The 27,259-nt window shown below is 41.6% G+C and overlaps 2 protein-coding genes and 4 pseudogenes across 3 annotated transcripts in view; 4 read left to right on the forward strand and 2 right to left on the reverse strand.

The window, feature by feature from the left end:
- Window positions 1-27,259, forward strand: part of LOC145480087 (uncharacterized) — a 337,189-nt pseudogene that overhangs the window by 148,313 nt on the left and 161,617 nt on the right. The window lies entirely within an intron of this gene.
- Window positions 1-27,259, forward strand: part of LOC145480039 (uncharacterized) — a 206,449-nt gene that overhangs the window by 43,909 nt on the left and 135,281 nt on the right. The window lies entirely within an intron of this gene.
- Window positions 1-27,259, reverse strand: part of LOC145480020 (uncharacterized) — a 202,077-nt gene that overhangs the window by 22,039 nt on the left and 152,779 nt on the right. The gene's annotated exons all lie outside the window — the stretch shown is intronic.
- Window positions 10,906-13,109, forward strand: LOC145468212 (uncharacterized; annotated as a pseudogene).
- LOC145468224 (uncharacterized) lies at window positions 13,989-14,675 on the forward strand (annotated as a pseudogene).
- LOC145480017 (uncharacterized) lies at window positions 25,173-26,699 on the reverse strand (annotated as a pseudogene).

Raw genomic sequence — 27,259 nt, forward strand, 5'->3', positions numbered from 1 at the left:
AATCCCATATAATGTGTGGACCTATTCATTTCTTTACTCGCAAACATCGTTTGGTCTGAGCGCATCCAGAAGAAGAGAGAAGAAAGAATAAACAATATGACAGGGGAACCAGAAATGATACAACTTGAAAGTGATCATGGTGGAGTAGAAGTGCAAGATACATCATGTACCTCTTTCCAGCCTGGAAATGTATCTCCTTGCCGTTATCCTATCACAAAATCAAAAAGAAAACGAAAAATGGCGGACAAAGATAAGAAGGAGAAGCAGGTGAAGAAGGTCAAAAAGGAACCTGAGGAGGGTACAGAAACGTTACTTGATAAATGGTTACATTCGTACAAACCATCAACCATTGAGTTCAACGAGAAAGTAGTGGTCAAGAACATAGAACCTCAACGAGAGACATTCACTACAATACCTTTAAAGGGTATCTTAAAACAAACAAAGTTTAATTCCAAGTGCAAGGTTGATTTTAACTATTTTGTAAAAATCAAGACCATTTTAAAAAATGGTAGACTAAGTACGCGACAAAAGATTCGTTGTCTAGTAGAGGAAGAAGACGTGGAAAAGAGAGACAGTTTCTTCAAGACAAAGAGAAAGCAACAAAAAGAACACATGAGGCAAAGACATTTACTTAGAAGACAAGAAGTTACACCAAGGCGTGTTAGATTAGTAACACATATTTTAGAAACTTTAAAAAAAGTCAATGTTTAAATAATTTTTTTTCAATAGTGTCTGAGCATATTGATGTGGTGGTGAGTGGCGAAGACTTTAATGCTGATGAATTCTTAGACGGTATTACTAAAGAGTGGAACGATTTACCGAGAGTCGCATCGTCTGCCAACACCTTCGGGAATTCGCCACCACCACCACCACTACCAAGACCAATTACAAGAGTAGATACTGAGATCTTGTACCGTTGCCCACTACACGAGTCTGAGGCTTTACAGAAGAAAAAGACTGTCACAAAGTACGGAGAGTGGGAGTATTACAAGTGTCCTGTTGCCAAGTGTTTCGTGTCCTGTGGTGCGGATCGCGTAGAGTGTTACATAGACTGGGCAAAACGTCAATTGCACCAGTTCTACCTCGAGAATGAGTTGGACAAAATGCAGTGCTACTGTGAACTTCCCTTGAGAATGTCCCAGTCTCAATCTGAAAAAAACCCCGGACGTCTCTTCTTCATTTGTCCCAAACGTAACGGTAAGTTCTTCCAGTGGGTCGATCAAACCCCGAGTAAGAAAGTGAAAGCCTGGTTATTAGAGAGCCAACACCCCTCCAATCACGCAGGTTACCCACGACCGCATGAATTATTCAAACCCGACAGGCAGGATTATGTGTCCAATTGGCTAGGACAATTGCCCTACAAGAAGCAATCTAACCGATTCTGCGATGAGCAGATGGTGAGAGATCACGTGATCTCCGAACCTGGCACCCCCTTTGACCAAGAGTTGTGGGACGAATGTCAAAAGGTCAACATCTGCTGCGTAGCAGACCATCCCGACATCATTGAATTTCCGCGGGAATTGAAAGGGCGTCTTTTCGATCCGAAAAAAGAAAGGAAATTTTGTGAAGACTTGTATACGTTACGCGTCATGGCCAAGGTCAGGGAACAAAATAAAAAGGTCGTTGGAGCTGCGAATGTTTCGCTGGAAACAGAAGACCGCACGATCATTAGTCTCCCGTGTAAACTAGACCAATCAAGATAATTCACGTCAAGAATGTTGATTGGTTCTAAAAAATACCATAAACTTAACTCTAGAGACATTAAATTTTCAGTCTCGAACAACATGGCTTCTGTTAAGGACAGCTTATGTCTCGTCATAGACTTAGAGGGATTCTTTGTGCAAAAGAAATTTCAAGTGCGTGAAATGGGTTATTACTCTTGGAATGAACACTTTGGACGCCATGCTTTCTTCCAGCCAGCAACACTCAAAGACTTGTCTCACAAGGATAAAGAGACAGTGAGCAAAGCATAAAATACACGGACTCACTTATCAACCCCGTTACCAAGAGAGAGCTTATGAGCAAGATCAAGCAGATATTGTCTTACTTCGCTTGTACATTCCTTGTCTCGATTTAGAAACTTGGGGTTGTCCCAAATACGAACAGTTAAAACAAACGATTGTAAAACCGTTAGCGAGTTGCGGTTTTCACTTAAATGATAATATTCACCATTGTTCCATGACCGAGTGTCACGCGTTTTGGTTATGGTTTCAAACTTATGTCATGTAAATAATCAGTTTCCACGCCCTGTAATTTCAGGAAAAAAATTGATATTAAAGTTGGTTAACTTTAAAGTCGCGTGATTTATTTGTTTATGTTAGAAACCAGGCTTTTTTTTACTCGGTCAACACGGAAACGAGATTAATGACGTCATTACACCAGGCTTTTTACTCGTTCAACACGGAAACGAGATTAATGACGTCATTACACCAGGCTTTTTTTTTTACTCGGTCAACACGGAAACGAGATTAATGACGTCATTACACCAGGCTGTTTTTTTTACTCGGTCAACACGGAAACGAGATTAATGACGGCTTTTTACTCGGTCAACACGGAAGGAATCGTACGGCGACAAATTCCGCGTCATTACGGCGTATCCGTTCTCCAGAGCTTATCACGTCTTCTTGAAGCAGAGAAAGCAAGGTATGGCCACCTTTTAAAATCCTACAGACTTTATGTAGGTAAGAACCAAACGGCTCTTTTAGGAGCCACCACATTAATAAAAGTCAGTGGTCCAACATGCTTTCCCCAGTTCTTTTAATTTTGTGCTCGAGCACGTGGAGACGCGCACTTATTATTCACAAAATCGATTATCGATTATCAAAAATGCAGCGTCATAAAATTCAGTTTGACAGCGTCCTCAAAACCAGCAATGAATTTGATTGATGAACCACTCTTGGCGGCTGTCCGTTCTATTGAGAACGCGGACCAAGACAACGATTCTCAAGAGGTAATAAATAAAACTTGAAATTGGAGTACATGTCGGGCGAATACAAATCCGTACTGTTATTTTGAAATGGGTCGTTGAAATTGAATGGAAAAGATAACTTCATACTTTAACTTACATGATTTAATCAGACCTAAAATTTGAAGACGGCTAAGGACTTTGAAAAGAAATTATTTTGATTTTGAATTAGGTCAGTGAAATTGAATGGAAAGGATAAGCCTTTGTGGTTTTCAATACCACTACATGTTTTAATCACAACCTGGAATTTCAAGGAGAGTATGAGCATTCATTAGAAATTCTTTTGATTTTGAATAGTCACTGATAATGAATGGAAACGATAATGAACCTTTGTGTTTTTTATATCAATACGTGATTCAATCAGACCTGGAGGTTGTGGGCGGTTACGGTTTTTGAAAAGATGTTCTTTTGATTTTGAATAGCTCGCTGTAATCCTTTATATCAGGTCTGGAATTCGAAGGCAGTTACGGTTTTTGAAATGAAGTTCTTTTGATTTTGAATAGCTCGCTGACGGACTTGGAAACGTTCTACCAGTATAACACAAGTAACACTGGACGGATTTACAAGGCGGTTACGGTTTTTGAAAAGATGTTCTTTTGATTTTGAATAGCTCGCTGTAATCCTTTATATCAGGTCTGGAATTTGAAGGCGGTTACGGTTTTTGAAATGAAGTTCTTTTGATTTCGAATAGCTCGCTGACGGACTTGGAAACGTTCTACCAGTATAACACAAGTAACACTGGACGGATTTAGGATAAGCAAAGCTATAGCGTTCGTCCGCTCGTATTTTATAAACCTTAAAGTTACAATGGAACCGTTACTCCTAAATTTAAGTTTAGCGCGCGATGCAAATAATTTGTCCCATTGGCCGCGGGGATAACGAAATTTGCATACGAGTTGAAAACTTAACGCAAGAATGTGACAATGGACTATTATCTTAAACGTTGAATGATTAGACTCTGTTAGCTTAACTGAATAGGCTATTATCTTTTAAGGCGAATTGAACGGACGCTTAAAGACTAATGAAGGCATTTGTTTTCATGCGAGTTGTGTAATTGTTATTCATTTACAGGAAAATTAAATTAACAAACTAAGTAAACTTTTCGGGTGGTCTGCGCGTGTGAATGTAATTATGATAGATCAATAACGTCATATGTTACTTGATTGGTGGTTGAAAATATGATGTCGTTTTTGTGCAATATGATTGGATGTTGGAAAAGTGCTGACATTTCCTGTAATATGATTAGTTAACGACACCAATAAAGTTGGGACTCGCTAGATAGAAATCATTTGCAGATGGTGGACTGTTGACTAAACTTTTGTTTCTCTGGATAAGATTTTCGCCCCATGTCAAGCCACTTTGAGGATATAAGCGATGAAGAATTGTTGGAGGCCATTAAATATGTAGCAACAAAAATACATTTCGTGTACTTAATGTGTGATGAACCGGGTTATTTATTTTATTTTATATTTTCTCTTAGATTCTTGACGACTCTATCGATGATACGATTTTGTCAAATGTCGCCGAGGCTACAGAACGTCAACTCACTAATCAAGAACAAATGGGGGAAAGTCTTGCTACCACAGAACCTGGACGCTTCGAATTTGTACTCAACCCGTACGTAGATAGTCACAGCAAAAAAATGGGCGTTAGAGAGCGTCACTACACCTCCAACATTCGTCAGGTGGGACAATTTATACCTCAACAAAACTTGGCAGCAGCAATTGCTGATGGATTACATAGAACAATCCAAAATTTGATTCTCCGAGACAGGATACCAGCCGCTGATCGTGTGTACTTCAATTTAGCCAGCAATCGCTTAGTCAACAGTTATGCTTATCGAGGGTTACCGGCGGGGGAATGGTTAAATGGTAGCGATCGTGTCGACAGTCTGCTGCATCAAATGTCACAGGTGTTAAACTCAAACGAGAACTTTGAAATGAATGATTCGTTTCAATTATCTTTTACACACGCTCGTACATCTCGTCGCGGTAGCGGTCAGAAACGAAAATTGAAACCTGGACATTCTAATCCAGAAACTTTCAAACGTTTGAAAGGTTCTGTCATCAGTATCGATAACAAAGATGAACTATGCTGCGCCCGCGCCATTGTGACAGCTAAAGCTAGAGTGAATGATCACCCTAAATGGAACAGCTTCAGAAGAGGTTTCTCTATCCAGAGAGATGAAGCAATCAAGCTGCATATAGAAGCTAATGTAGAAATGGGAAAATGCGGTTACGAGGAACTCACTAGATTTGCATTGACGCCGTCCTTGAACAATTATCCGCTCTTACTTATGGACGCTACCCGAGGTTATAGTGTGACTTCTTTTGGAAAGCCTCAGGAAAAACAATTGGTACTGTTGTATGATAATGAACACTACAATGTGATCACTACGTTACCTGGGTTCTTTGGTAACAGTTATTTCTGCGCAAGGTGTCTCAAACCCTACAATAACGAAGGTCAACACGCCTGTGAAAACAACCCTGATCATTGTTCTTCCTGCTTACAAACGGGATGTGAGGACTTTACAGAGGCCAGGTGTCGTAATCAACCACCAGCTACACCCTGCGGATCCTGTAAGCGGATGTTTTATGGTGATGTTTGTTTTCAAAATCATCTGACGAAATCCTACAAGGGAAAAACCACTGACTCCAAAAACATCAGTGTTTGCAGTCAACGCCGCAAATGTCGTAGCTGTAAAAAGTTGTTGGTGGGTGTCAAGAAGCAACAAGAACATGAATGCGGTTACATAGACTGTCCCTCTTGCCACGAGTACATAGAGGCCGCAAGCCACCGATGCTTTATTCAGATACCTAAAACACCGGAAGAGCTAACCGAAGAGAAAAAAGAAAAAAAAAAGAAGAAGAGAAAGAAAAAGAAAAAACGCAAGCGACTAACCGAAGCCGAAGCAGAGGATAATGGTAATGATGATGATGATGATGATGATGATGAAAAGCCTCCCATTCTCGTTTTCTTCGATATTGAGGCGATGCAAGACACTGGCAAACACATCCCTAATCTTTTAATAGCTGAGGATGATAATTGTCCACTCCACTTCAAAGGTGAAGATTGCATTCGCGATTTCCTGGAATGGCTGGATACGTTAACTGAAGAAGACACGCGCAATGTAACTGTTTTGGCCCATACCTTTTCTGGCTACGACTCCTATTTCGTCGTGGAGGAATATCATCGCCAACACAGGGTCCTCAATCAAATCAGAAATGGAGCTAAACTTCTCCAATTAACCTTTGACAATATTAACTTTATTGACTCTCTGTCATTTTTTCAAATGCCGCTTTTTGCATTTCCAAAGACATTCGGATTGAGAGTTAAAGAAGGGCTATTTTCCTCACCTGCTTAACACGCCTGAAAATCAAGACTACGTGGGACCAATTCCCGAGAAAGAATTTTACATGCCTGAATCAATGTCTGTCAACGGCCGTAAAGACTTCGAGAAATGGCATTATAAAGAAAGAGCTGAGAATGTAGTGTTCGATTTCCAGAAAGAATTGCTGGAATATTGCGAGTCGGACGTGAAATTACTGAAGGAGGGATGCCTTACTTTCAAACGGCTTTTTCAAAAAGAGACAAAGTTTGACCCCTTCAGTCATATTACTATAGCTTCGGCATGCAATCGAGACCTGCGACAAAACCGAATGGAAGCCAACACAATTGCTTCCGAGCCTCTCCACGGTTGGCGACTAAAAACAAATCAGTCGAAAGTTGCCATGGAATATCTACTGTGGCAACAAAGTCAGATCAGTGGGAGAATTCAACATGTTGGAAATGATGGGGAATACCGTATCCCCAACAGTCGCTACACCGTGGACGGCTACGACGCAACTACGAACACCGTCTACGAATTTCAAGGTTGCTTTTGGCATAGCTGTCGTAAATGCTATCCCAACAGATCCGAAACACACCTTATATTAGAGCACCGCTGCACTGCCGACGTATATCTCTGCACCCAGGAAAAACTACAATTCTTGCGTGACAAAGGTTACAACGTCATCGAAATGTGGGAGTGTGATTGGCGGAAAATGAAAGAAGAAAGGCAGGACGTCAGGAACTTTGTAGCCAGCCTCGATTTGGTGGAGCCACTAAATCCCCGTGATGCCTTCTGCGGCGGACGAACAAACGCTGTCAAACTCTATCATCTGGCTGACATCGCCTCAGGAGAGAAGATTCATTACTATGATTTTACATCTCTCTATCCGTTCATTAATAAGAATGCTGAGTATCCTGTCAGCCACCCTGAAATTATATTTCAGCCGGAAGACACAGACATCCAAAATTACTTCGGGATTGCCAACGTCACAATCTTACCTCCAGAAAAACTGTTTCATCCAGTACTTCCGCTGCGTGAAAATGGTAAACTAACATTCCCGCTATGTAGAGCCTGTGTACAAGAAGAGATGGAAAAACCAATGCTACAACGGTCCTGGGTTTGCAGTCACAGCGACAGTGAAAGACAAATTACAGGTACATGGTGTACCCCCGAACTGAACAAAGCCGCTGAGAAGGGCTACAAAATAACTTACATTCACGAAGTGTGGCATTTTTCTGAAACGAGGAAAGGTCTCTTTAAAGACTATGTGAATACATGGTTAAAGATTAAAGAGGAGGCAAGCGGCTGACCAGCTCATGTAGACGATGATCCCGTCAAACAGCAAGAACATCTGAGATCCTACAAAGCGAAAGAGGGCATCGAACTCAACCGCAACAACATTGAAAAGAATCCCGGCAAACGTAGCCTTGCAAAAATGATGTTAAATTCCATGTGGGGGAAGTTTGGCCAGCGCACCAACAAAACTCAAATCAAAGAGTTCGGAGATCCTATGAGGTTCAGTGCATTCCATGAAAGTGATGCAAATGACATTTGCTACGTGAGTTTATTGTCTGAAGACATCGTTGAAATTCACTATAAACTGAAATCGAATGACGAACCTGTCTCACCAAACCTAAACATTTTCATCGCTTGTTTCACGACATGTTGGGCTCGACTTCGTTTGTATGCAGCTCTGGACATGCTACAAGAACGAGCACAGTACACAGACACCGACAGCGTTATTTTTTCCAGTTTACCTCATGAAAACAATCCTCCCCTTGACGACTTTCTCGGTGATTTCAAGGACGAGTTGGGAGAAGACGACTTCATCACTGAATTTGCGTCCGCGGGACCGAAAAATTATGGTTACCTCACGAAGAAAGAAAAAGAAGAATGCAAAGTGAGGGGAATCTCTTTAAACAGTGAAGGTAGCAAGCAGTTAAATTATCAAGTGTTGCGGCAAAATGTTTTAGACGAAATTCAACGCCCTCTCGAGAAAACGCGACAAACTGATATTTACAAGCCTTATCACATCGTCCGAAGCTCCAAAGAGTACTCACTGACCACAGTCTCTCAGACGAAAAAGTACCAGCTTGTGTACGAAAAACGAGTGATAGATCCCTACACCTTCAAAACATATCCCTATGGCTATGAAAGAATAACAAATGAGGACGTGGACATGATTGAGCTGTTGTGCCATTTGTAAACATTTTTGTAAATAGTTTCATTCATAAGTTGAGCGCAATCCACTAGGGAGTTGCACACGGCTCTGTCCTGTAATTTTAGGGAAACATTTGACATTAAAGTTAATGGTTAACTTTAAAATTGCGTGATTACTTTGTTTATGTTAGAAACCAGGCTTTTTACTCGGTCAACACGGAAACGAGATTAATGACGTCAAAGGGGGCGGGGCTTCTGGTTACCATGGATACGTCAAACTCGAGAAAACAATAGAACTCCTTTCCATAACAATACTTTTTCATTTGCATCACAATACCTGTCAAATCCGTACTGGACTAGCCCATACCACTACTAAAATGATGTATGACGTCCTGGACGACATTGTATATAGGAGTGTGTAAGTTGAAAAATAAAATCATTTGAACATTAACCATGTGTAGTCGTGAGAGTTGGTCCCTACTGTGTGACAGATGTGAGGTGGTTTACTTGAAATACGGAAAGGGTAAAGTCATTCCCCTTCATCCCGTCGACGATCCCTTGAAAGAATTTGAAGTCGTTGATGTGAGTAAAAACGTGTTTCGTTTTGTGGTCTTTATCTTGTGGTTGAAACATCAATCTCAGTCATTTGAGTGGTTTCTGACAATTAGTGAACGTTACCCAGACCTCTGGAGGCAATGTCTTTACAGACTGGCAGTGCTATGAAGAGTAAAAAGAAAAAGAAGAATCCCTATGTGACTCTGTTAACGACCTATGGAGATCCGACCTCTCCTGGTAGTTTGGGGGATGTGGCTCGTTTTGCAGGAGCTCAAAAATTACCCGTCAGAAAAGTTCGAGAGACATTGGAGCATGATTTGGGTTATACCTTGCACAAACCCCGAAGACGACATTTTCCGACCCTTGCCGTGATGGTGTTTGGTACCGACGAACAATGGGTGGCAGATCTGATCGAAAGGATCAACATTCCCAAATCCAATCGCGGTTACAGATATCTGTTGACAGTCGGCAACGTGTTTTCCAAGTACGGCTGGGTGGAACCCGTCAAGACCAAGAGTGGCCAAGACGTGACAATCGCCTTTGAGAAGATTTTGAAACGGAGTCAAGGTCGACAACCTCAGAATCTTGAAACGGACGACGGCAAAGAATTTGACAAGAAACACTCCCAAGCTTTGATGAAAAGGAAAAACATTCGTCATTTCTCTACCAGTGGAGACACCGAAGCCAGCGTCGTGGAACGATTCAATCGCACCTTGAAAGAAAGATTGTATCAATATTTTACCATCAAGAATACATTGACGTTCTTAACCGTGTTGCAGGACTTGGTCTTGGGTTACAATCGATCGTATCATCGCAGCATCAAGATGGTCCCCGACAAAGTGACTGCAAGTAATCGACAAGAAGTGTGGAACAACTTGTACGCCAAACGTTTGAACGCCAAGTGTCTCAAGCCAAAGTTTAAAGTAAATGATCCCGTGAGACTCAGTAAGAAGTTTAGAACCTTTAAGAAAGGTTAACTGCCGGGCTGGACGGAAGAAGTGTTTATAGTATCCACGGTCATCCCTGGAAGTGTGGTCACTTACAAAATCAAAGAGATAGATGACACACCTTTGGACCTTATTTTCAAGACTTACAGAAAGTCACCGTATCGGACAACGATTTGTATCGAATGGAAAAAGTGTTGAAACGAAAAGGGAATAAATTGCTTGTACGTTGGAACAGTTGGTCAGATAAATACCACAGTTGTATTGATAAGAAGGACGTGAAAAAGCTTTGAGGATGAATGAGGAGTTTTACATCACCTTGCCTAGTCACAGCAACCGCGCAGAGCTTCCACAGAACCAAAGCAATTATTTCAAGATTCGATTACCCCACCCCATCAGGTTGCAAGGGTCGAGTTGGAAAGATAGATTGATTAGCATCTCGTTACCAGATGTCAAAGTGCATCTCCCCAAGTTGGTCGACGATAATGAAATCCTGTTTACCATGGATTGGATTATGAAATATCCTTCCGGTGCATTAAAGTTTGGTAGGGCCCACTATGATCCGAAAGATCTCTGAACCGTGGTAGAGTACATTGATGGTGTTGGTTTCATGAAAAGTATGGTGACATATTTCGAGCAGCGGCCCATCTTGAATTACCAAGCACCCCATCTCGGTAGCAGCTATACAGCACCCGATGGAAAGAGAATGTACCTGAAATTTCGTTGGGATGGAGATGATCTGCTGACGGATAACAAAGCGACACACGTAAGCTCCAATTACTCACCAGCATTGAAGATCAATAAAATGTTGGCCTTAAAGATGGGTTAGTTGAAGGAGAGAAGCCCTGAAAATTATGACTTGGTACCCAATTTACGTCAAGAGTTTTTTACAGACACGGTACCCAATTTAGAAACGATGACACACGATCTGAAAAACGACAAGGGCGAATCTATCTTTTGGCTGATAGCAGAAGACCTTTTTCATCTGAGCGTTACTTGCAATTGGCGCTTCACGAATCTCAACAAAGCCTTTCAAAACGTGGTGGGTTCGACATCACGTTTCTTGTTCATTTATTCCGACGTGGGAGGAAGTTCAATGGTTGGAAATCAAGTCACGGATCTATTGCGAGAGGTCAATTATCGACGTACAGGGGATGGAAGTCACTATTTTGAACCGCTCCACATTCAATATATTCCGTTGCGCAAGGCCCTGTTGGACATTATTGAGACGCAAGTGTCGGAGACAACAGGTGAATTGACCGAATTTGGTGAAGGAAACACGATTCACCCTTCACTTCAAACGAGCATGAACGGTGGAAGTAACACGTTTCAAACCTGACCCACAAGACGGAGGTGGCTTCGTTCAAGAACTGCTGAAAGTGAGTGTTATAGGAGGTCTGAAAGGGTTAAAAAGCGGTTGCGGCGTCCGAAATCGCATTCGAAAGGCGAAAGAGGGTGCAACACGGAGCGCTAAACAAGCAGTGCAACGTAAAGCTTACGAAGTCCTAGATAGAAACATCAAGCGAAAATTCAATGACATCTCTGGCGACTAATGAATCCCATCTACTCCAGAAGCTCGAGACTCGTCAAATCTAGAAAAGGGATGTCAACGTTAAGTTGTGAAGGGTTCCCACAAACCTCGAAACGTCAGCGAAAGGTACAAAAAGGCGGATGGATTGGCCCTGAGGACAGTAAACCTGTTGGCTACGATTGGGATCACATCTTCGCGACAAGACAAAGTAGGAGAAGAAAAAAATGACGGATATCTTGATGGACGGTGGGTTGTTACATCTGGGTTCCAAATCAGTCCTGAATCCTCAACTGAACCTGTTCACCGTTCCACCCACTGATCTCAGCATGTCCAGTTATCGCATCGTACCCATTCAGACCTACATGACAGGCATCAAACCCGTGGAATTCCAAGTGGATCCTCAAGAAGATTACGTGGACCACAGTCGAAGTTTCTTTGAGATTGAGTTGGCACTTAAACTGGCGAATGGTGATAACGTTGTGGAGGCCACGAGGCTCTGGCCCACGAACAATTTGGCCCACACTTTGTTCAAACAGATCAGTGTGAGACTCAATGGTACCTTGATCAGTCCTAAAACCGACACCTATCATTACAAAGCATACCTGGAAACATTACTCAACTACAACAGAGATGATGGAGAAACTGTGCTAAAACCTTAAGGTTGGTACAATGCCCTGGACTTTCCAACGCCATTGACTGCGAACAACACAAACACGGATGGAGATGGACATGAGGCTTTCCAAGCATTGCCCAAAAAGCTTCAATTCAACTCATGAAAGCAGAACAAGGCAATTACACGGATGGAAAATGATAGATTGGAATCCAGATGTACTTCAGTTCTCCTAATTTGTTCTTGAATGGTGTGAATGTAGCTGGCAGATTGACACACAAAGAGGTCAAAGTAAGAATGTAACTGGGTCAAGTAAGGCTCAACCCCAGCGTCTACCGAGAGTTAATGACAAAAATGAACGTCAACAGAACCATAGTGGCTTACGCGACCATAAGAAGTAGAATTAGGACCTTCAACATGCAAGGGAACCAGCAAAGATACGAGTGTAACAATTTATTTCAAGGCCGAATTCCTAACAGAGTCATCGTTGGACTCGTGCTTTCAGAGGCCTTCAATGGTAATGTGGCACGTGACCCATTCTGTTTTCAAAAGTTTGGTGTGAGTAACATCAGGCAACTGGTGAGAGGAGAAGAGTTCCCTAACGAGACCCTGGAACTAGTGCAAAACGATGGTACCCAAGATCTGAGAGGTTGCTATCGGTTCTTTTTTTTTGTTGAACCTTTTGTAACTTTATTTCCACAATAACAGACCAAAAAAAAGCACCACTTACAATGAAAAATACTTATAATACAATGCTACAGTACAACATTTATCTACTACTTACTTGGATATAGTTACAGTACTTACGTTGCAGAAAACTTTTTCCCCTCCCCCTATTGTATGCATATGATATTATTTAGGCACGATTAACCCCTTTTATAGTCTTTACAATAACCTCTTGGATTTCTACCTTACTTGAAAAAAAAACGCTAATAATTTCACATTAGCTATATTTCCACCAAAAAAACAATGCTATTCATTACAATATTTTTTTACTAGTTACCACACGCTGTTTCATAATGCTGGTGCATACTTTCGTATAATTCTCAACGACTTAATGATTCACATTACTTATATTTCTTATATTACTATCGGTTCTTACAAGCCACAGGTTGTTTTGTGCAAACATCAAGGAAACATGGTCTGAAGAGAAGGCAAGAATTGCACACTGTTTGTATTTGACAATGCAGCCAACGGATGTTTGGACAGTCCGGTGTTGAATAACGTACAACTGAATCATTCGGCGACAGCGGATGCCATCTTGAAACCCTACTTTTATGGGACGGTGGCTTGCGATCGATTACCACGTTGGCCGATCAAGAATGAACCTCGTGGGTACATTGTGAACACGGATCCACACCATAGACCGGGCTGACAATGGCTGGTGCTTTGGACCCATAGTGGGAATGTGTGCGAGGTGATGGACAGTTACGCCCTACCTTTGGAGTCTTACGAGACAACAGAGCCCCTGCAAGACTGGTTAAAAAGTCAATGGAAATATGTCATTTACAGTGGACAATCTCTGCAATCGATTTACAGTAAAAATTGTGGCGATTACGCCTTGTACTATTTAAAAGACAGAGCATGAATCAAGGTCAAAGCATGAATGAGTTCTTGAGGTGTTTCTCAAAACATGATTATGTAGAAAATGATCACAAAGTAGGCCAGATGTTAAAGAAGTTGATCGAGAATGAGTTAGAATGGGATAAAGTGTGTAAAGTGAAACATCACCAAGACACTTCTCGTTGCTGTGTGAGACATTTAGTGTAATGATTGTTGGTTTGACATTAAAATACGATTGAAAACATGTTCTTGTAGTACAATGGTTAGTCTTCTCGACTGTCACTTGATTCGCTGCAGGGTCAATTTTTCCACGTGGTATCAAAAGCTGCATGCCCATGCCCCTTTGGTCATTTGGACTCATGGAACGACGCAAGGCTTTTCGATTTCAAATCCCTTCCAGTCTGTTGGTGGTAGGTCCTTTAGGGTGTGGCAAGACGTTGTTCACCACCAAACTTTTACTAAACAACCTCGATTTGTTTCATTCCCCACCCTCCCAAATACATTACTGCTACGGGGTGTGGCAAGACTGGTTTCAACCCATGAAAGAACAGGGGATCAAGTTTCACGAAGGCGTTCCTGACACAGATCAATTAAAAACATGGTCTCCTAAAGGCGGATCACTCGTGTTGGACGATGTAATGGCTGAAGGAGGAGACAATGAACGGGTGTTGGATCTGTTCACCAAACATTCTCACCATCAGAACGTCACAGTGCTCTACTTGTGCCAAGACATGTTTCTGCCAGGGAGATATGCCTAGAGTATTTCCAGAAACGCCCACTACATCGTTGCCTTCAAGAATCCATGAGATCAATTAGGCATGAGAAATTTACTGTTACAGGCGTTTCCCACCCAATGGCAAGTTTTACAAGACACGTTTCAACCTTTGACAGAACGTCTGTTTGGATACATGGTCTTGGATTTACATCCTGGCAGTCTGGACGATCAAAGGATTCTCAGCCACCTTTTAAAGGACGAAGGATGTATGCGATGTCACAAATTCATCGAGACATCGTGATGAGTTTTTCCCAAGATTCAATCACTATTGTATCTCTAATGAACGGATCCAAGAAAAGCGCCCAGTTGGTAAACAAAGATTTGTTGTACCGATTGGATGGGTTGTTTGCCTTTTACCACCGTCAGTGGTGGTGTCATCGCCAGATGTTTTACCACTTAAAGTGGTGCCACAGTTGTTTGAACGCTTTGGCATTGATCATCGTGCCAGCAGTCATCGTCATAGGATCCGTCTTGGAAGACAGTCTCCTGATTGCCTGTTTAACCGCCGCTGGAACTGTGATTAAGGGGTAAAACGACTTCATAAAGTTTCCGTTCAAAATCAACATGTCTTGCTTTGCCTTCACCAATTACGAGAAAGCTTTGATCGAATTGGGAACCTACATGCGAGGACTTCCGGTGGAGGAGTTTGACGGATTCTTGATCAAGATGCAAACCTTGGATGACACAATCACTGATTTCACACCCCCTGTATCTGACAAGTGCGTGCAAGAATACGAACAACGCTTTCGCTACGACCACGTCGCTAAAAGCGGGGGCACTTACGTGAAAGTGGTAGTATGTGTCATGAAGAGCAGACAAACAGTTCGTAGAAAACCAAGGAGACATAGGAAGGCACAAAAAGGGGGATTGTTACCATTAGCAGCTCTCATTCCGGCTTTAGTAGCAGCAGGCAAGGCAGCGGTTCTAGGAGGAATCTCTGGTGCAGCTAGTTACGGTGTGAAAAAGGGTTTGGAAGCTGCTTCACGTAAACGTCGACGATGAAAAATAAACCAAAGACCAAGAAAAGAAGTAAACAGTGAGGTGGAGCACTGGCACGACGTACACATCGAGTGGTAGACAAGATCGCCGAAGGAGACACTACGTTCTTATCGGGACCCTCACCTACCTTTGTTACGCTGGCTTTGAAATTAGCGGGTCACGCAGGAAAAGGAATCAGAGACAATGTGAATTACTATAATATATAGATTTAGGCCAGCCTAAAAGCGTAGCTCCTGGGCCGGGTTGTTCAAAGCCCGATTAAGCTAACCCAGAAAAAGGTAGAATTTTGATTTAAGTTTTGTAACTGTGGGGTGAGGTTTCTGTATATTGTTTGGCCTTCTGTTTTGAGTTTAAATAATCACCATATACGCAAAACAAAAGAGTAAAAAACATTTGCATAGAAGAAAAGTTATAATTCGGTTAACTTTTAATCCTGGGTTAGCGTAAACCGGCTTCCGAACAATCCTGCCCTGTTTCCAGCAAGCTAACCTAATACGAGCCCGCGATCCAATCGATAACGAGATCTTGGTCAGCGGTCAACTTCAAAAAACACGTGACCTCGAGGAACTGTAAAGTTTAGCCCGCGATATGGTCACGTGATACTGGTCAGCGGATACCTTGTTTTGACAGGTGTCAATTGATCATAACATGGATATCCAATATCAAGGAAGTACACGGTAGCCAAGGCTGCATGTCTCTGTCAACCTATTATTTGGGGTATGGCCGCCATGTTGGGCAACTCCGCCGCCGTCGTCGTCGTCGTCGTGCGTACGCGCCCACGAACAATACCGCTAGCCATGATAACATTGAGAAAATCAACTCACGGGTTTCCTTTTCTTTCCTATATGAGTATGGGGCTCCGCCTTACGGCCCTTCGGGCCGCCGGAGCTCCGCTAATAACAGACAACGTGGAGGTGCACTGTTTACTGTTCTCAAGAATGCAGTCAATATCGGTTACAAGCTCGGAAAGGACAAACGGTATAAGAGAATGGGTGCAAAGGGTGTCACAGGCAGTTACAACAGACGTCTTGCACCTTGGGAAGTATGATTCAATTACGCAGACAATGCCCTTTCATGGAGGCTATTTTCAAAGAGGCCATTCGGAATAGGGGACAGATGTTAGACATTCTAATGCAGATCAAATCAATGCCGTGAGTGAAATGGTTCTCAATCTATTACGAAACAGAATTCCCGTTCACCCAATCACCATGGCAAAACCGCATCGCTATAAGACAACGCTACGCGAGGTGGGGAAACGCAGAAATTCAGTCAAGAGGCGAAGAGAACATCTCCAAGAACAAAAAGACAGCAGATTCTGGCAAGGTTTGAACGACGTGTTCCAAGCATGTCGATGTTAAACACCTGAGATGCACACGGTTATCTACTACAAGGTTACGACTTCGTCCCCAAACCCAAAGACACCTTGAGCAAATTGGTCAAGTTATTACAACAAGCCAACGAAAGAGTGGAACAATTGAAAGACAATGTGCAGTACTGGAAGAGGAAGTACGAGAACCTCGATCAAGAGTATTTAGCTCTTAAGTTTGAGGACCTGTGTGAAAGGTGTCATACTATCAGAGACACCACACCACCCAGAGATTCTATTACTCTGTGTACGAATTGCAGTCGAGATAAAGACACGACAGCCAGTTTGACGCTCAAACTCGAGAAGAAAGAAAGAGACTGAACTCCGTTACTGGCAAGACAGCTACGAAATGCTACTGCAACAACATTTTGAGAATGACAGAAGAAGAAGTCATGATGGTACCCACAAAGACAAGCGCACAGGCAAGGGCAAATGTAAAAACAAAGCCAAACGTTTAAAACCTACGAGTGGTTGGGAAGACTGGCCCAAAGGAAAGAAACTGAGAAGAAATCTAAAACACGATTATGACACGAACTAAGACCCGTACGCACAAGTATCGCCAACGTGGACGTGGTTTTGACATTCAAAAATGGCTGGGCAAGACACGGGGATTGAATTTCACCGGCCTGGGAACAGTACATGGGACCTGGGACCAAATTGGCCAAGAGACTGAAATGAGGCGATCCAGGCACAATCGTTTGGACAAGAACGCTAAACAACACAATATCGATTACAGTCACGCTAAGAACTTGCAAGACAAGTGGAAAGCGGATACAAAGATGATCAAGGCCATTGATAAGTTACCCGGCAGCAAAACAATGACGGAAAGGATTGTGAAGAGAATCATGCTGGGTAAGAAAAAGTTAAAGTTGTAATAAATTTCTCCCTTTGGAGTTCGTGATATTCAATAAACGTTATAAAGACTCAGACGCTTTGTGTTCATGCTTTGTTTTGCTTTTGTTTTGCTTTGATGCATTAATGAAGAAAACACTTTTAGTCCGAATTAAATTTTGTTACCTGAAAATGTCCTTAGGTCTATAGTTACTGTTTTACAAAATATGTGGTTTTATGCCCCCTTCCATCGAGTGGTTTTCAATCATATTGACTACACGACTGATTTAAGCCAACAGTCGAGCTCTGTTTGCTAGAGCGCTTAAAATAAAGACAGGAACCTGCTGGGATAATAATTTGGCCATGTGTCGTGGCCGCTTTTAATTGATAAATTACTAACTAACAATTAACTACATCATAACATAATAGTCGTTCATAAAGTGTATAAAGTCGTCATACCAACGATTTAAAAGTAATTTAAGCTCTAGTAAAGGTGAGGGCCACGAAAAAGGCCAGAAGGACGCTGTTAAGCGGCCACCCCCACCCGAAGACTGTTGCCAAACTCTGAGACATGATAAATATAAACGAAGCTCAACGCCAGAAAACATTAAGGATGCGACAACACAGCACCTGCGTGTGTTATCCATTGCACTAATTCATAGCTAGGGTGTTGATAAGTCAGTGGCGCGACTTGGCGTTCGTATATATTTAAGGAAAGCGTTTGATTTCCAGCAACCTAACAAACGAATCTGAGAGTCCGAAAAACCTTTGGCGGCTGCCCAGCTTGCCGCACCAATACGAAAACTATGTGACTTGTATAAAGAAGCATCTAGGTTGTTAAAATACAAGGCATTATTAAGAGGCGCCCTCTGTAATTTTCAACTATGGCCATTTGGACCAGAAAAAATCAAATTCCTCAAACTTTCTCAGATGAATGGTCTAGATAAGTGATTCACAAAAATATAACTTTCAGTTCAATTCGATTCGTATTTTAGCGCTGGGGCCACCATCTTGGTTTTGCCCGTCTGAGAGGGCTTTCAGCGGCCATTTTAGGGCACATTTTTAACAATTTGCCATACAAAGAAAACGATCTAAATCCGGGTAAAAACCCTTTATTCGAGACAAGCAAATGTTTCTTGTTACATTGAGAGGCTGTTTTGGCAATTTGATCATCACTTGATTTTTCTACAGAATTTTAAATTTCTTCCCTTTCGGACTACTCATGAGGCGCCATAAAAAAGGCGAAGTTTAAAGGAAAATATCGCCAAAAGTTCATCACTTGAGATCCCAAAACTACCCTCCACTTAAAGAGCAATGTCTCACCTGTAAAAACATGTGATAAAATTTTGGGGCAGTTAAAACTGTAAAATGTTAGAAGAAGAAGTTTAAGCTGTGCTTTTGTCAACAAAGACCGCCGTCCTAATTAGTATAATAACGTGAAAATAACGATGCACAGAGAAAATAATGATATATTCCACTTACTGGATGTTCCACGATGCCTCATGTTGTATTTCCAGTATGTTTCAGCCACATTTTCGGTGATTAGTGTACGAATTCGCTCTCAGACATCGCCACGGTTAAGCAGATTTCAACTCTCCGAAGTCCGCTTCATAACATCTATCAATATTATTTGTCTTTCGCCTCATAAGCCGCCGTTTACAAGAAGTTTAACAATTTGCTGACATCCTAACTGACCCAGAAGTCTGTTAGCAGCCTTTAAAATCTTCCTGTTAATCGAGGATTCTCATCAAGAACTCGTTTAAGTTCAGTTCTTTTTTGATCTGTTGTGCACCCGCCATTATTCCACAGAGTGCGTTACATTTGACAAATGCACATTCCAACGGGTAGGGGTAGGGTGGGTAGGAAGTGAAAATGTAACCGACATTAAAGCCATTTTACGCATTTCTGTGGCTAAACTAGTAACTGGCTTTCCCAGAATGATTTGATCATGAGCTTCTGCTTGCAGGTATTTTGTAGGCTATTTTTGCAGCTGGGGGGGGGGGGGAGGGGGGGTCGTGTATTAAAAAAAAGGAAAAAAAAAAAAAAGATAGACAGTATCAAGTCAAAAGATTATGATCTGTGTATCTTGATCAGCTTTATCAGTTCATCAGTGAGGCCCTATTAGGGGTCTTCAGGATACTGGATATTTGAGTAGAAAATTAACAGGATGCAAGAAATTTAGGGGAAAAATTAATGCGGTAGAGCATGTTTAGATCAGATAAAGCGGGACAGTAGTGTCTTTCGCTGCCGGAAGTGCCATCAAATTTTGCAAAAGACAAGAGACTGACGAATAGTGCACAGGAAGTAATGATAAGCGACGTTTTATTGAAACTTCTTACATTTTCTTAGCCGTATCACTTTTCCATCAGAAAAGAAAATGCTCAGAAAATTACTGAAGGGCAGTTAAGGACGGTGCCTTCTTTTTTAGGCATGGTTTAAACGCCAGGCGCGCGCTTGTGTTGGAACTAGTGACGTAATTAACTACCCTACCAAGCGTGCAACTTAAAAAAAATCCTATTGTGGCCGAAACAAAGTTCGCACTAAAATTACGAGCCTGTACTAAAACCGGGATTACCAGAAAAGCAGCATATCGCTAAGCACTAACTGTGAACGGCTTCCAGCTGAAAAACTAGCTTTTATCGTATCCGTAGAAAAAATCATACTGAAATTCAACTGTAGATGGCATAATGCGCGCGCAAAACAACTGCGAGAGACGTCAATGTTTAACTTACTTGGAAAGTAACAGGAAAAAAAGTAACAGACACCGACAAAGTTTTCGAAAGGATGAAACAACTCATTTAACTTTTAACAAAGGGGTGACTACAGCTACATTTTATGGTATGAATTGGAAGTGGCAAGCCTATTCGACAATGCATTAGTTTTTGGCTATGAGGAAAAGTTATGTAGACTGTATTTTGGCTAAGCCACAGGAGTGATGTTGCGACGATTCTGTTATTAAATACATACAGGAGCCATAATCGGGGACGGAGACTGTAAGCGCGCGCTATTTCTAGTATTGGGGCTGTTCCTATGACATGGGACAATTTTTCTACCTTTAGAACAAATTGCGCCAGCAATGTGCGGCACACGCGCGTACATGCTGCGTGGATTTTTGCGGATATAGCGCGGGGAAACGGCGTCCGAAATTCCCGAAAGGTTGATGCTTTTGGCCCACAAATCAATACGTTCATGTCTGTTGGAATTTTGCTTCAGTATTTTCGTCGTAAGCTGCTCCAGTTTGAGTGAAAAAAGACAGTGCCGAATTTAGTTCTGTCCCGCTTTATATCGCTGACCAAGTTGTGTTCCGCTGCTTCTTTCACAAGAGCTCCACATTACTCCACTCTAAGTTTCACATATGTTAAAGATTAAGAGCTTTTCCATAACACAGAAAAAAAACAGTTGGATATATTTGGATATAGCACCGTTTCAGGACTTCAAAGTTTCCCTCCTCTTGCCACACGCTTGCGAGGATTTCGCCAGAGTCTATCTCGACCGAAAAGTAAAACAAAGTAATAGCAAGTTTGAGTTTCGCCTGAATTGTAAGCAACGCTTGATGCTTTATCAAGGCCCAATAAGTGACGATACACTTTATGTCTGTAGATGCTGCTCAGTTTTGCTTGTGTAAAAATCCATAAATTGTCTGTTATCGATGAACAAGAGCGCCCGCCGATATGTGTTTTGTACAATCAGTAAAACATGACAACTTGGACTTCCCCACTTTCGTGTGAAAACGTACATCGAACTCATATAATATCTCTAGTTTTTAAATATGTTTAAGGTTGATAAATGTTTGAGAACATATTAAAAGCTTAGCTGAAAATATGTGAATACGGCAGAAATAATCAGCTAAGTTACGATGCCGCTTTCCGTCTTTAATCAACTCGAAAACCGATTGCGATTTCGTTGGTTGAGTTATCAAAACTCGTTGTCTATTTTATTTTCGCAGTGTAAAATTTCACTATGTTAAAGACATACGCATGATGTTAGTAGCCTTTTGGCGTTGGTGAAAGTTGTTGCAGCATCTCAGCGCAAAAGACAACGAAAGAAATCTTTGTCAAGATTTGTTGACAATTGAAAACACCGACTCGGATTTGAAGGTGCACGCGCTGCACTATGCAAATGAGCTACTTATGTACGCGTGAGACTTTGCTTTAAAAAACTTTTGCAAACTCGCCAAACAAACAGAAGCAATAGGAAACTATCAAAAACAGGGTTTGGTTACGATTAAGCATTGTTTGGGAAACTCTCAAATTAACTCGATACCAGAGTAAAGAGTTTTCTTTCATAACTTTTCTTTACAGAACAAACGCAAAAACTTACGCGTTCAACTACCGCGAGCACATATTACTATTCATTCACAGCGCGAAATTGAAGTCTTGTTTTCGACTCTGAAAAACTCACCTTTTCCATCAGCTCAGAGCATAAAACTACACATAACAGCCCTGGATCTAATTCCTTGCCTTATTCCCTGCCATCGCTGTGAAAAATCTGCAAGAGAATCTCGCAACTCTCACCATTTGGTCACGCAACGTGACAACATCCACGCGAGAACCCCCAACACGTGCGTGGATCCGCGCGTATATAAGACGTCAGGATGGTGCAATTTGTTCTAAAAATAGAAAAATTGTCCCATATCATAGGTGCGCGCTGATCCCAAGACTTACGGTCTCCGTCCCCGATTATGGCACCTGATACATATCAAAAGTGGTTTTTATGTTACCACTTACCACGTAGTTTAAAGATGTTTTTTAATATGTTTAGTTTTCTGCATGTAAAGGCGAACCTTAGGAGAATCTGATAGTGAAGAATGATCATCGCAGTAAATTTTCCAATTTAAGCAATTGGAAAGAAGAAGCCTGAAAAAATCAGGGCTTCAACGGGATTCGAACCCGTGACCTCCGCGATACCGGTGCGATGCTCTACCAACTAAGCTATGAAGCCACACATTGGGAGCGAGGTCAACTTATTGAGTTCATATCTTCAAGTGAGTAGTGAAATGATCTGAAGTTTATATGAAATAATTCATATATGAACTGCGGTTGTAGATGAAAGTGAAGAATGATCATCGCAGTTAATTTTCCAATTTAAGCAATTGCGATGATCATTCTTCACTTTCATCTACAACCGCATTTCATATATGAATTATTTCATATAAACTTCACATCTTAGGAGAATCTGTGAAGAAATAGCTTTACCTTTTTTCAGAAAAATGCTACCGTCAGCAGTAGCTAATTATCTCGGAAAAATTAATGACTACCCCCAGTTTTCTTTGTGGATCCTAATAACCCTGGCTAAGATCTACTTTTTCCACGTTTTCTTAATCTGGCGGAAACACGTTTGTATTTTGTAGGCACCATTCGTTATGAGCCTGAGGCACCCCACAGCCGCTAATGTCGTTCAGTTCTGTGATGAAGCACAGATGCATGTCTGCACAAGACTAGTTTTCAACTCTATGCAGGGCGCTTTAAAATACCCGCATCTATCAAGTGAAACACTAATGTCGACGCTTAGTTTTTTAAAGACATTATAGATGCGTTTAAGGCACACAAGTTGAATGAGTCATAAGCAATTGGATGAGTTAACTGACACTTGTCAAAAATATCTGCAGCTTGATTCTCAGCGGTTGTTGTGTCTTCTTGGAGGACCTTCTCCTGTCTGTTTCTAAGCTTTGAAGCCATTCTCGAGAGGAAGGATTAAACGTGGCAAGGAGTCAGGAACTCATCACAGGTGAACCGCCTAATTCTGGCCTCATCTTTTGAGCGCCTCATCTTTTGTGCTACAGTAATTGCTTCGATTTTTATGGCCGTTTCCTGACCCGAGAAAAACTTTTCTTGCGCACTGCTTGTCAGTCTGTTGCCTTTCACAGCATTTGATGGCATTTCGGGCGGCGAAAGACACAAGTATAATGCTGAACAAAAAAAAAACACAAGGAAGAGGCCTTTTATTGGAGTTCTATCCGTATTCTATTTGTAATAAATGAAAATTCTCGTCAAAAACTAATGGCTGTCAATGAGATTAGGATAGTTGTTTACAAATATAGTGTGGAATGTTGTGCCTCGATCTCTTTGCAGACACAAAGGTTGCCATGCAAGAAATTTGTGTTAAACGGTACAGAATTCGGGACACATTTCATTCTCTGTTTATTTCTCCAGCCCCGTCTTTATCTATCTATTCAGTGTAACAAGTGTGGGCTTCGAAATTACTAACAAGGAGCTGCGTTACCTAACCTTAAAACCCCTAAAATCTGATACAAAACTTTCATATTCCACCGTGATATAAGTACTAAGAGTCCAGAATAAATGCTTATAGCAGTTGACATACATTTATTTTATCCTAAATAGCTGACCATTGTTGAGGCCCCATAGTGAGAGGGGGGAGGGAGGGTGTCGGTGTATCCCTTATCCTGTTAATTTTTGTCCTAAATATCTTGTATCCTGTTAAATCCAGCTCAACGATTTCCTACTCAATCAATGTTCTGTTTTATCTGATCTAAACATGCTCTACCCCATTAATATTTCCCCTAAATTTCTTGCATCCTATTAACTTTTTACCCAAATATCCAGTATCCTGAAAACCCCTAATAGGGCCTCACTGATGAACTGATAAAGCTGATCAAGATACACAGATCATATTCTTTTGACCTGATACTGTCTATCGTTTTCTTTTTTCTTTTTTTTTTATAGACGACCCACCCCCCCCCCCCACCCCCCACCTACCCTGCAAAAATAACCTAGAAAATACCTGCAAGCAGAAGCTCATGATCAAATCATTCTGGGAAAGCCAGTTACTAGTTTAGCCACAGAAATGCGTAAAATGGCTTTAATGTCGGTTACATTTTCACTTCCTACCCACCCTACCCCTACCCGTTGGAATGTGCATTTGTCAAATGTAACGCACTCTGTGGAATAATGGCGGGTGCACAACAGATCAAAAAAGAACTGAGCTTAAACGAGTTCTTGATGAGAATCCTCGATTAACAGGAAGATTTTAAAGGCTGCGAACAGACTTCTGGGTCAGTTAGGATGTCAGCAAATTGTTAAACGTCTTGTAAACGGCGGCTTATGTGGCGAAAGACAAATAATATTGATAGATGTTATGAAGCGGACTTCGGAGAGTTGAAATCTGCTTAACCGTGGCGATGTCTGAGAGCGAATTCGTACACTAATCACCGAAAATGTGGCTGAAACATACTGGAAATACAACATGAGGCATCGTGGAACATCCAGTAAGTGGAATATATCATTATTTTCTCTGTGCATCGTTATTTTCACGTTATTATGCTAATTAGGACGGCGGTCTTTGTTGACAAAAGCACAGCTTAAACTTTTTGGGATCTCAAGTGATGTACTTTTGGCGATATTTTCCTTTAAACTTCGCCCTTTTTATGGCGCTTCAGGAGTAGTCCGAAAGGGAAGAAATTTAAAATTCTGTAAAAAAACTCAGGTGATGATCAAATTGCCAAAACAGCCTCTCAATGTAACAAGAAACATTTGCTTGTCTCGAATGAAGGGTGTTTACCCGGATTTAGATCGTTTTCTTTGTATGGCAAATTGTTAAATATGTGCCCTAAAATGGCCGCTGAAAGCCCTCTCAGAGGGGCAAAACCAAGATGGTGGCCCCAGTGCTAAAATACGAATCGAATTGAACTGAAAGTTATATTTTTGTGAATCACTTATCTAGACCATTCATCTGAGAAAGTTTGAGGAATTTGATTTTTTCTGGTCCAAATGGCCATAGTTGAAATTTACAGAGGGCGTCTTTTAAGTATTTCTGATAAGCTGACGTGGCTGTATGCGTGAACAATTGTATTAGCTGGCGTAAGATTGGCAGAGTGATTGGTAAGCGAACATCTCTGACTGGAGCTAATTTCCTATAACCCTTAAGAATTTGAACAATTATTGTCGCTGCAGTTGGGTCTTCTACCCCGACTAACTTATGTACGTAACCGATAGCGGAAACGTAAGTGGTCACTGATGAGAAAGCATAGTGAAGAGAAAACAAATGTGATATAAAGAGAGCTAAAACAGCTGGTTGCACTGGCAGTGAAATAACCGAGGTACCTAGATATTGAGTAGCCCAAGTAGTGAACAAAGTCCAAGGCCGTCTGTAAACTCTAGCCGAGGCGCTGTTTAAACTGGCAGCTAAAAGTTTCTTAGTTATATCCCTCAGTTCTGTGGTAACAGATGGGGAGGCACGATTGTCGGTTCTTGGTCCGCATCTTGGTCGAGGGACTTGAATTTGTCCACCGGCAACCGCGATAAGGCGTCAGCTTTCGTATTTAAAATCCCGGGCAGGTGGATTGCTCTGAATAGACTATTATGCCTCAAGCAGGACAAAACCAGGGCGCGGACAAGAACCAAGAGCTCCCTGTCCTTTGTTGTTTTCTTATTTATAACCTCCGCTAGCGCCTGATTGTCAGTATGAAACATGAAACATCTATTGGCTAAGTTATCCGCCCAGATTCGGACGCTAAGTACAATCGGAAACATTTCAAGTACTATGATATTCTTAGATTTCCATTTGACGGGCCATTCGCCCACTTATGTCCAAAAACGGCGCCATAACCTAAAGATCGGGAAGAATCCGTGCACAAATGTAACGTTACTGAGGAAACCCAAATGAAATCTAAAAAGAATGATTTGCCATTAAAGTGATTAAGAAACTGTAACCACATGTTAAGATCTCCTTCACGTCACGTTTTAAACGAATTAAGTAGGTTGGGCGACGTATACCCACAGTGACGTTAATCATACGTCTAAGAAAAGTCCGACCTGGTAGAACTACTGAGCAGGTGAAGCTCAATAAACCAATAAGAGATTGCATTTCTCGAAGAGAAACCTTTCTACGCTTTAAAAAGCAACATGTTCCTACATTTCTCTAACTTATCGTGTGGAAGACGAGCTTCCATTTGATGTGTATCAAGCTCAATACCCGCGAAAGATAAAACAATATGCGGACCTACGAGTTTTTCAGGTGCCATTGGAACTCCTAGCTCATCACAAGTCTTAAGAAATTTAGAGAGACTATTGGAGCAAGTCGAATGGTCGGGCTCAATAATAAGGAAATCATCTAACATATGCAAAATGCCCGGAATTCCTAATTTATATCGGGCAATCCACTCTAAAGCTGAACTGAATGTTTCAAAAATCTTACAGAAGCTTGCACACCCCATAGGGAGGCATCGATCATAATAGCATCGTCTATTGATGCGTAATGAACGCTAGACGCGATTTTAGGAATGTGAGAGTTAACAGATTTACCAAATGGAAAAGACAGGTGATGAATTAAGCGACATTCTCCAGGCGTTTTCTTAGGAATCAGACCTAAAGGCGAGATGCGCAAAGACGGAAGACGCCGTGTGTTAAATGGCCCTACCATACGACCTAAATTTATTCCTTATTGAGCTTTTCATTTACAGCGTCGGGATTTTGAAGTGCTGACAACAGATAAATGCAAGTGGCCGTTTCTCTAGGTCCAACATAATCAAGTGAAAAACCGTTTAGAAATCCATTAATAAGATATTGTTTCGAAGTTACAGGATAATTAGCTAAGTAAACACTTAATTCATTTACCCGTATTGGTGTTGGTAGAGGTGTTGGCTGGGACTGTGCGTGAGGCGGCAGCTGGAG

This window comes from Orbicella franksi, chromosome 2 (assembly GCF_964199315.1).
Source record: "Orbicella franksi chromosome 2, jaOrbFran1.1, whole genome shotgun sequence".
In the NCBI taxonomy this organism is placed as follows: domain Eukaryota; kingdom Metazoa; phylum Cnidaria; class Anthozoa; order Scleractinia; family Merulinidae; genus Orbicella; species Orbicella franksi.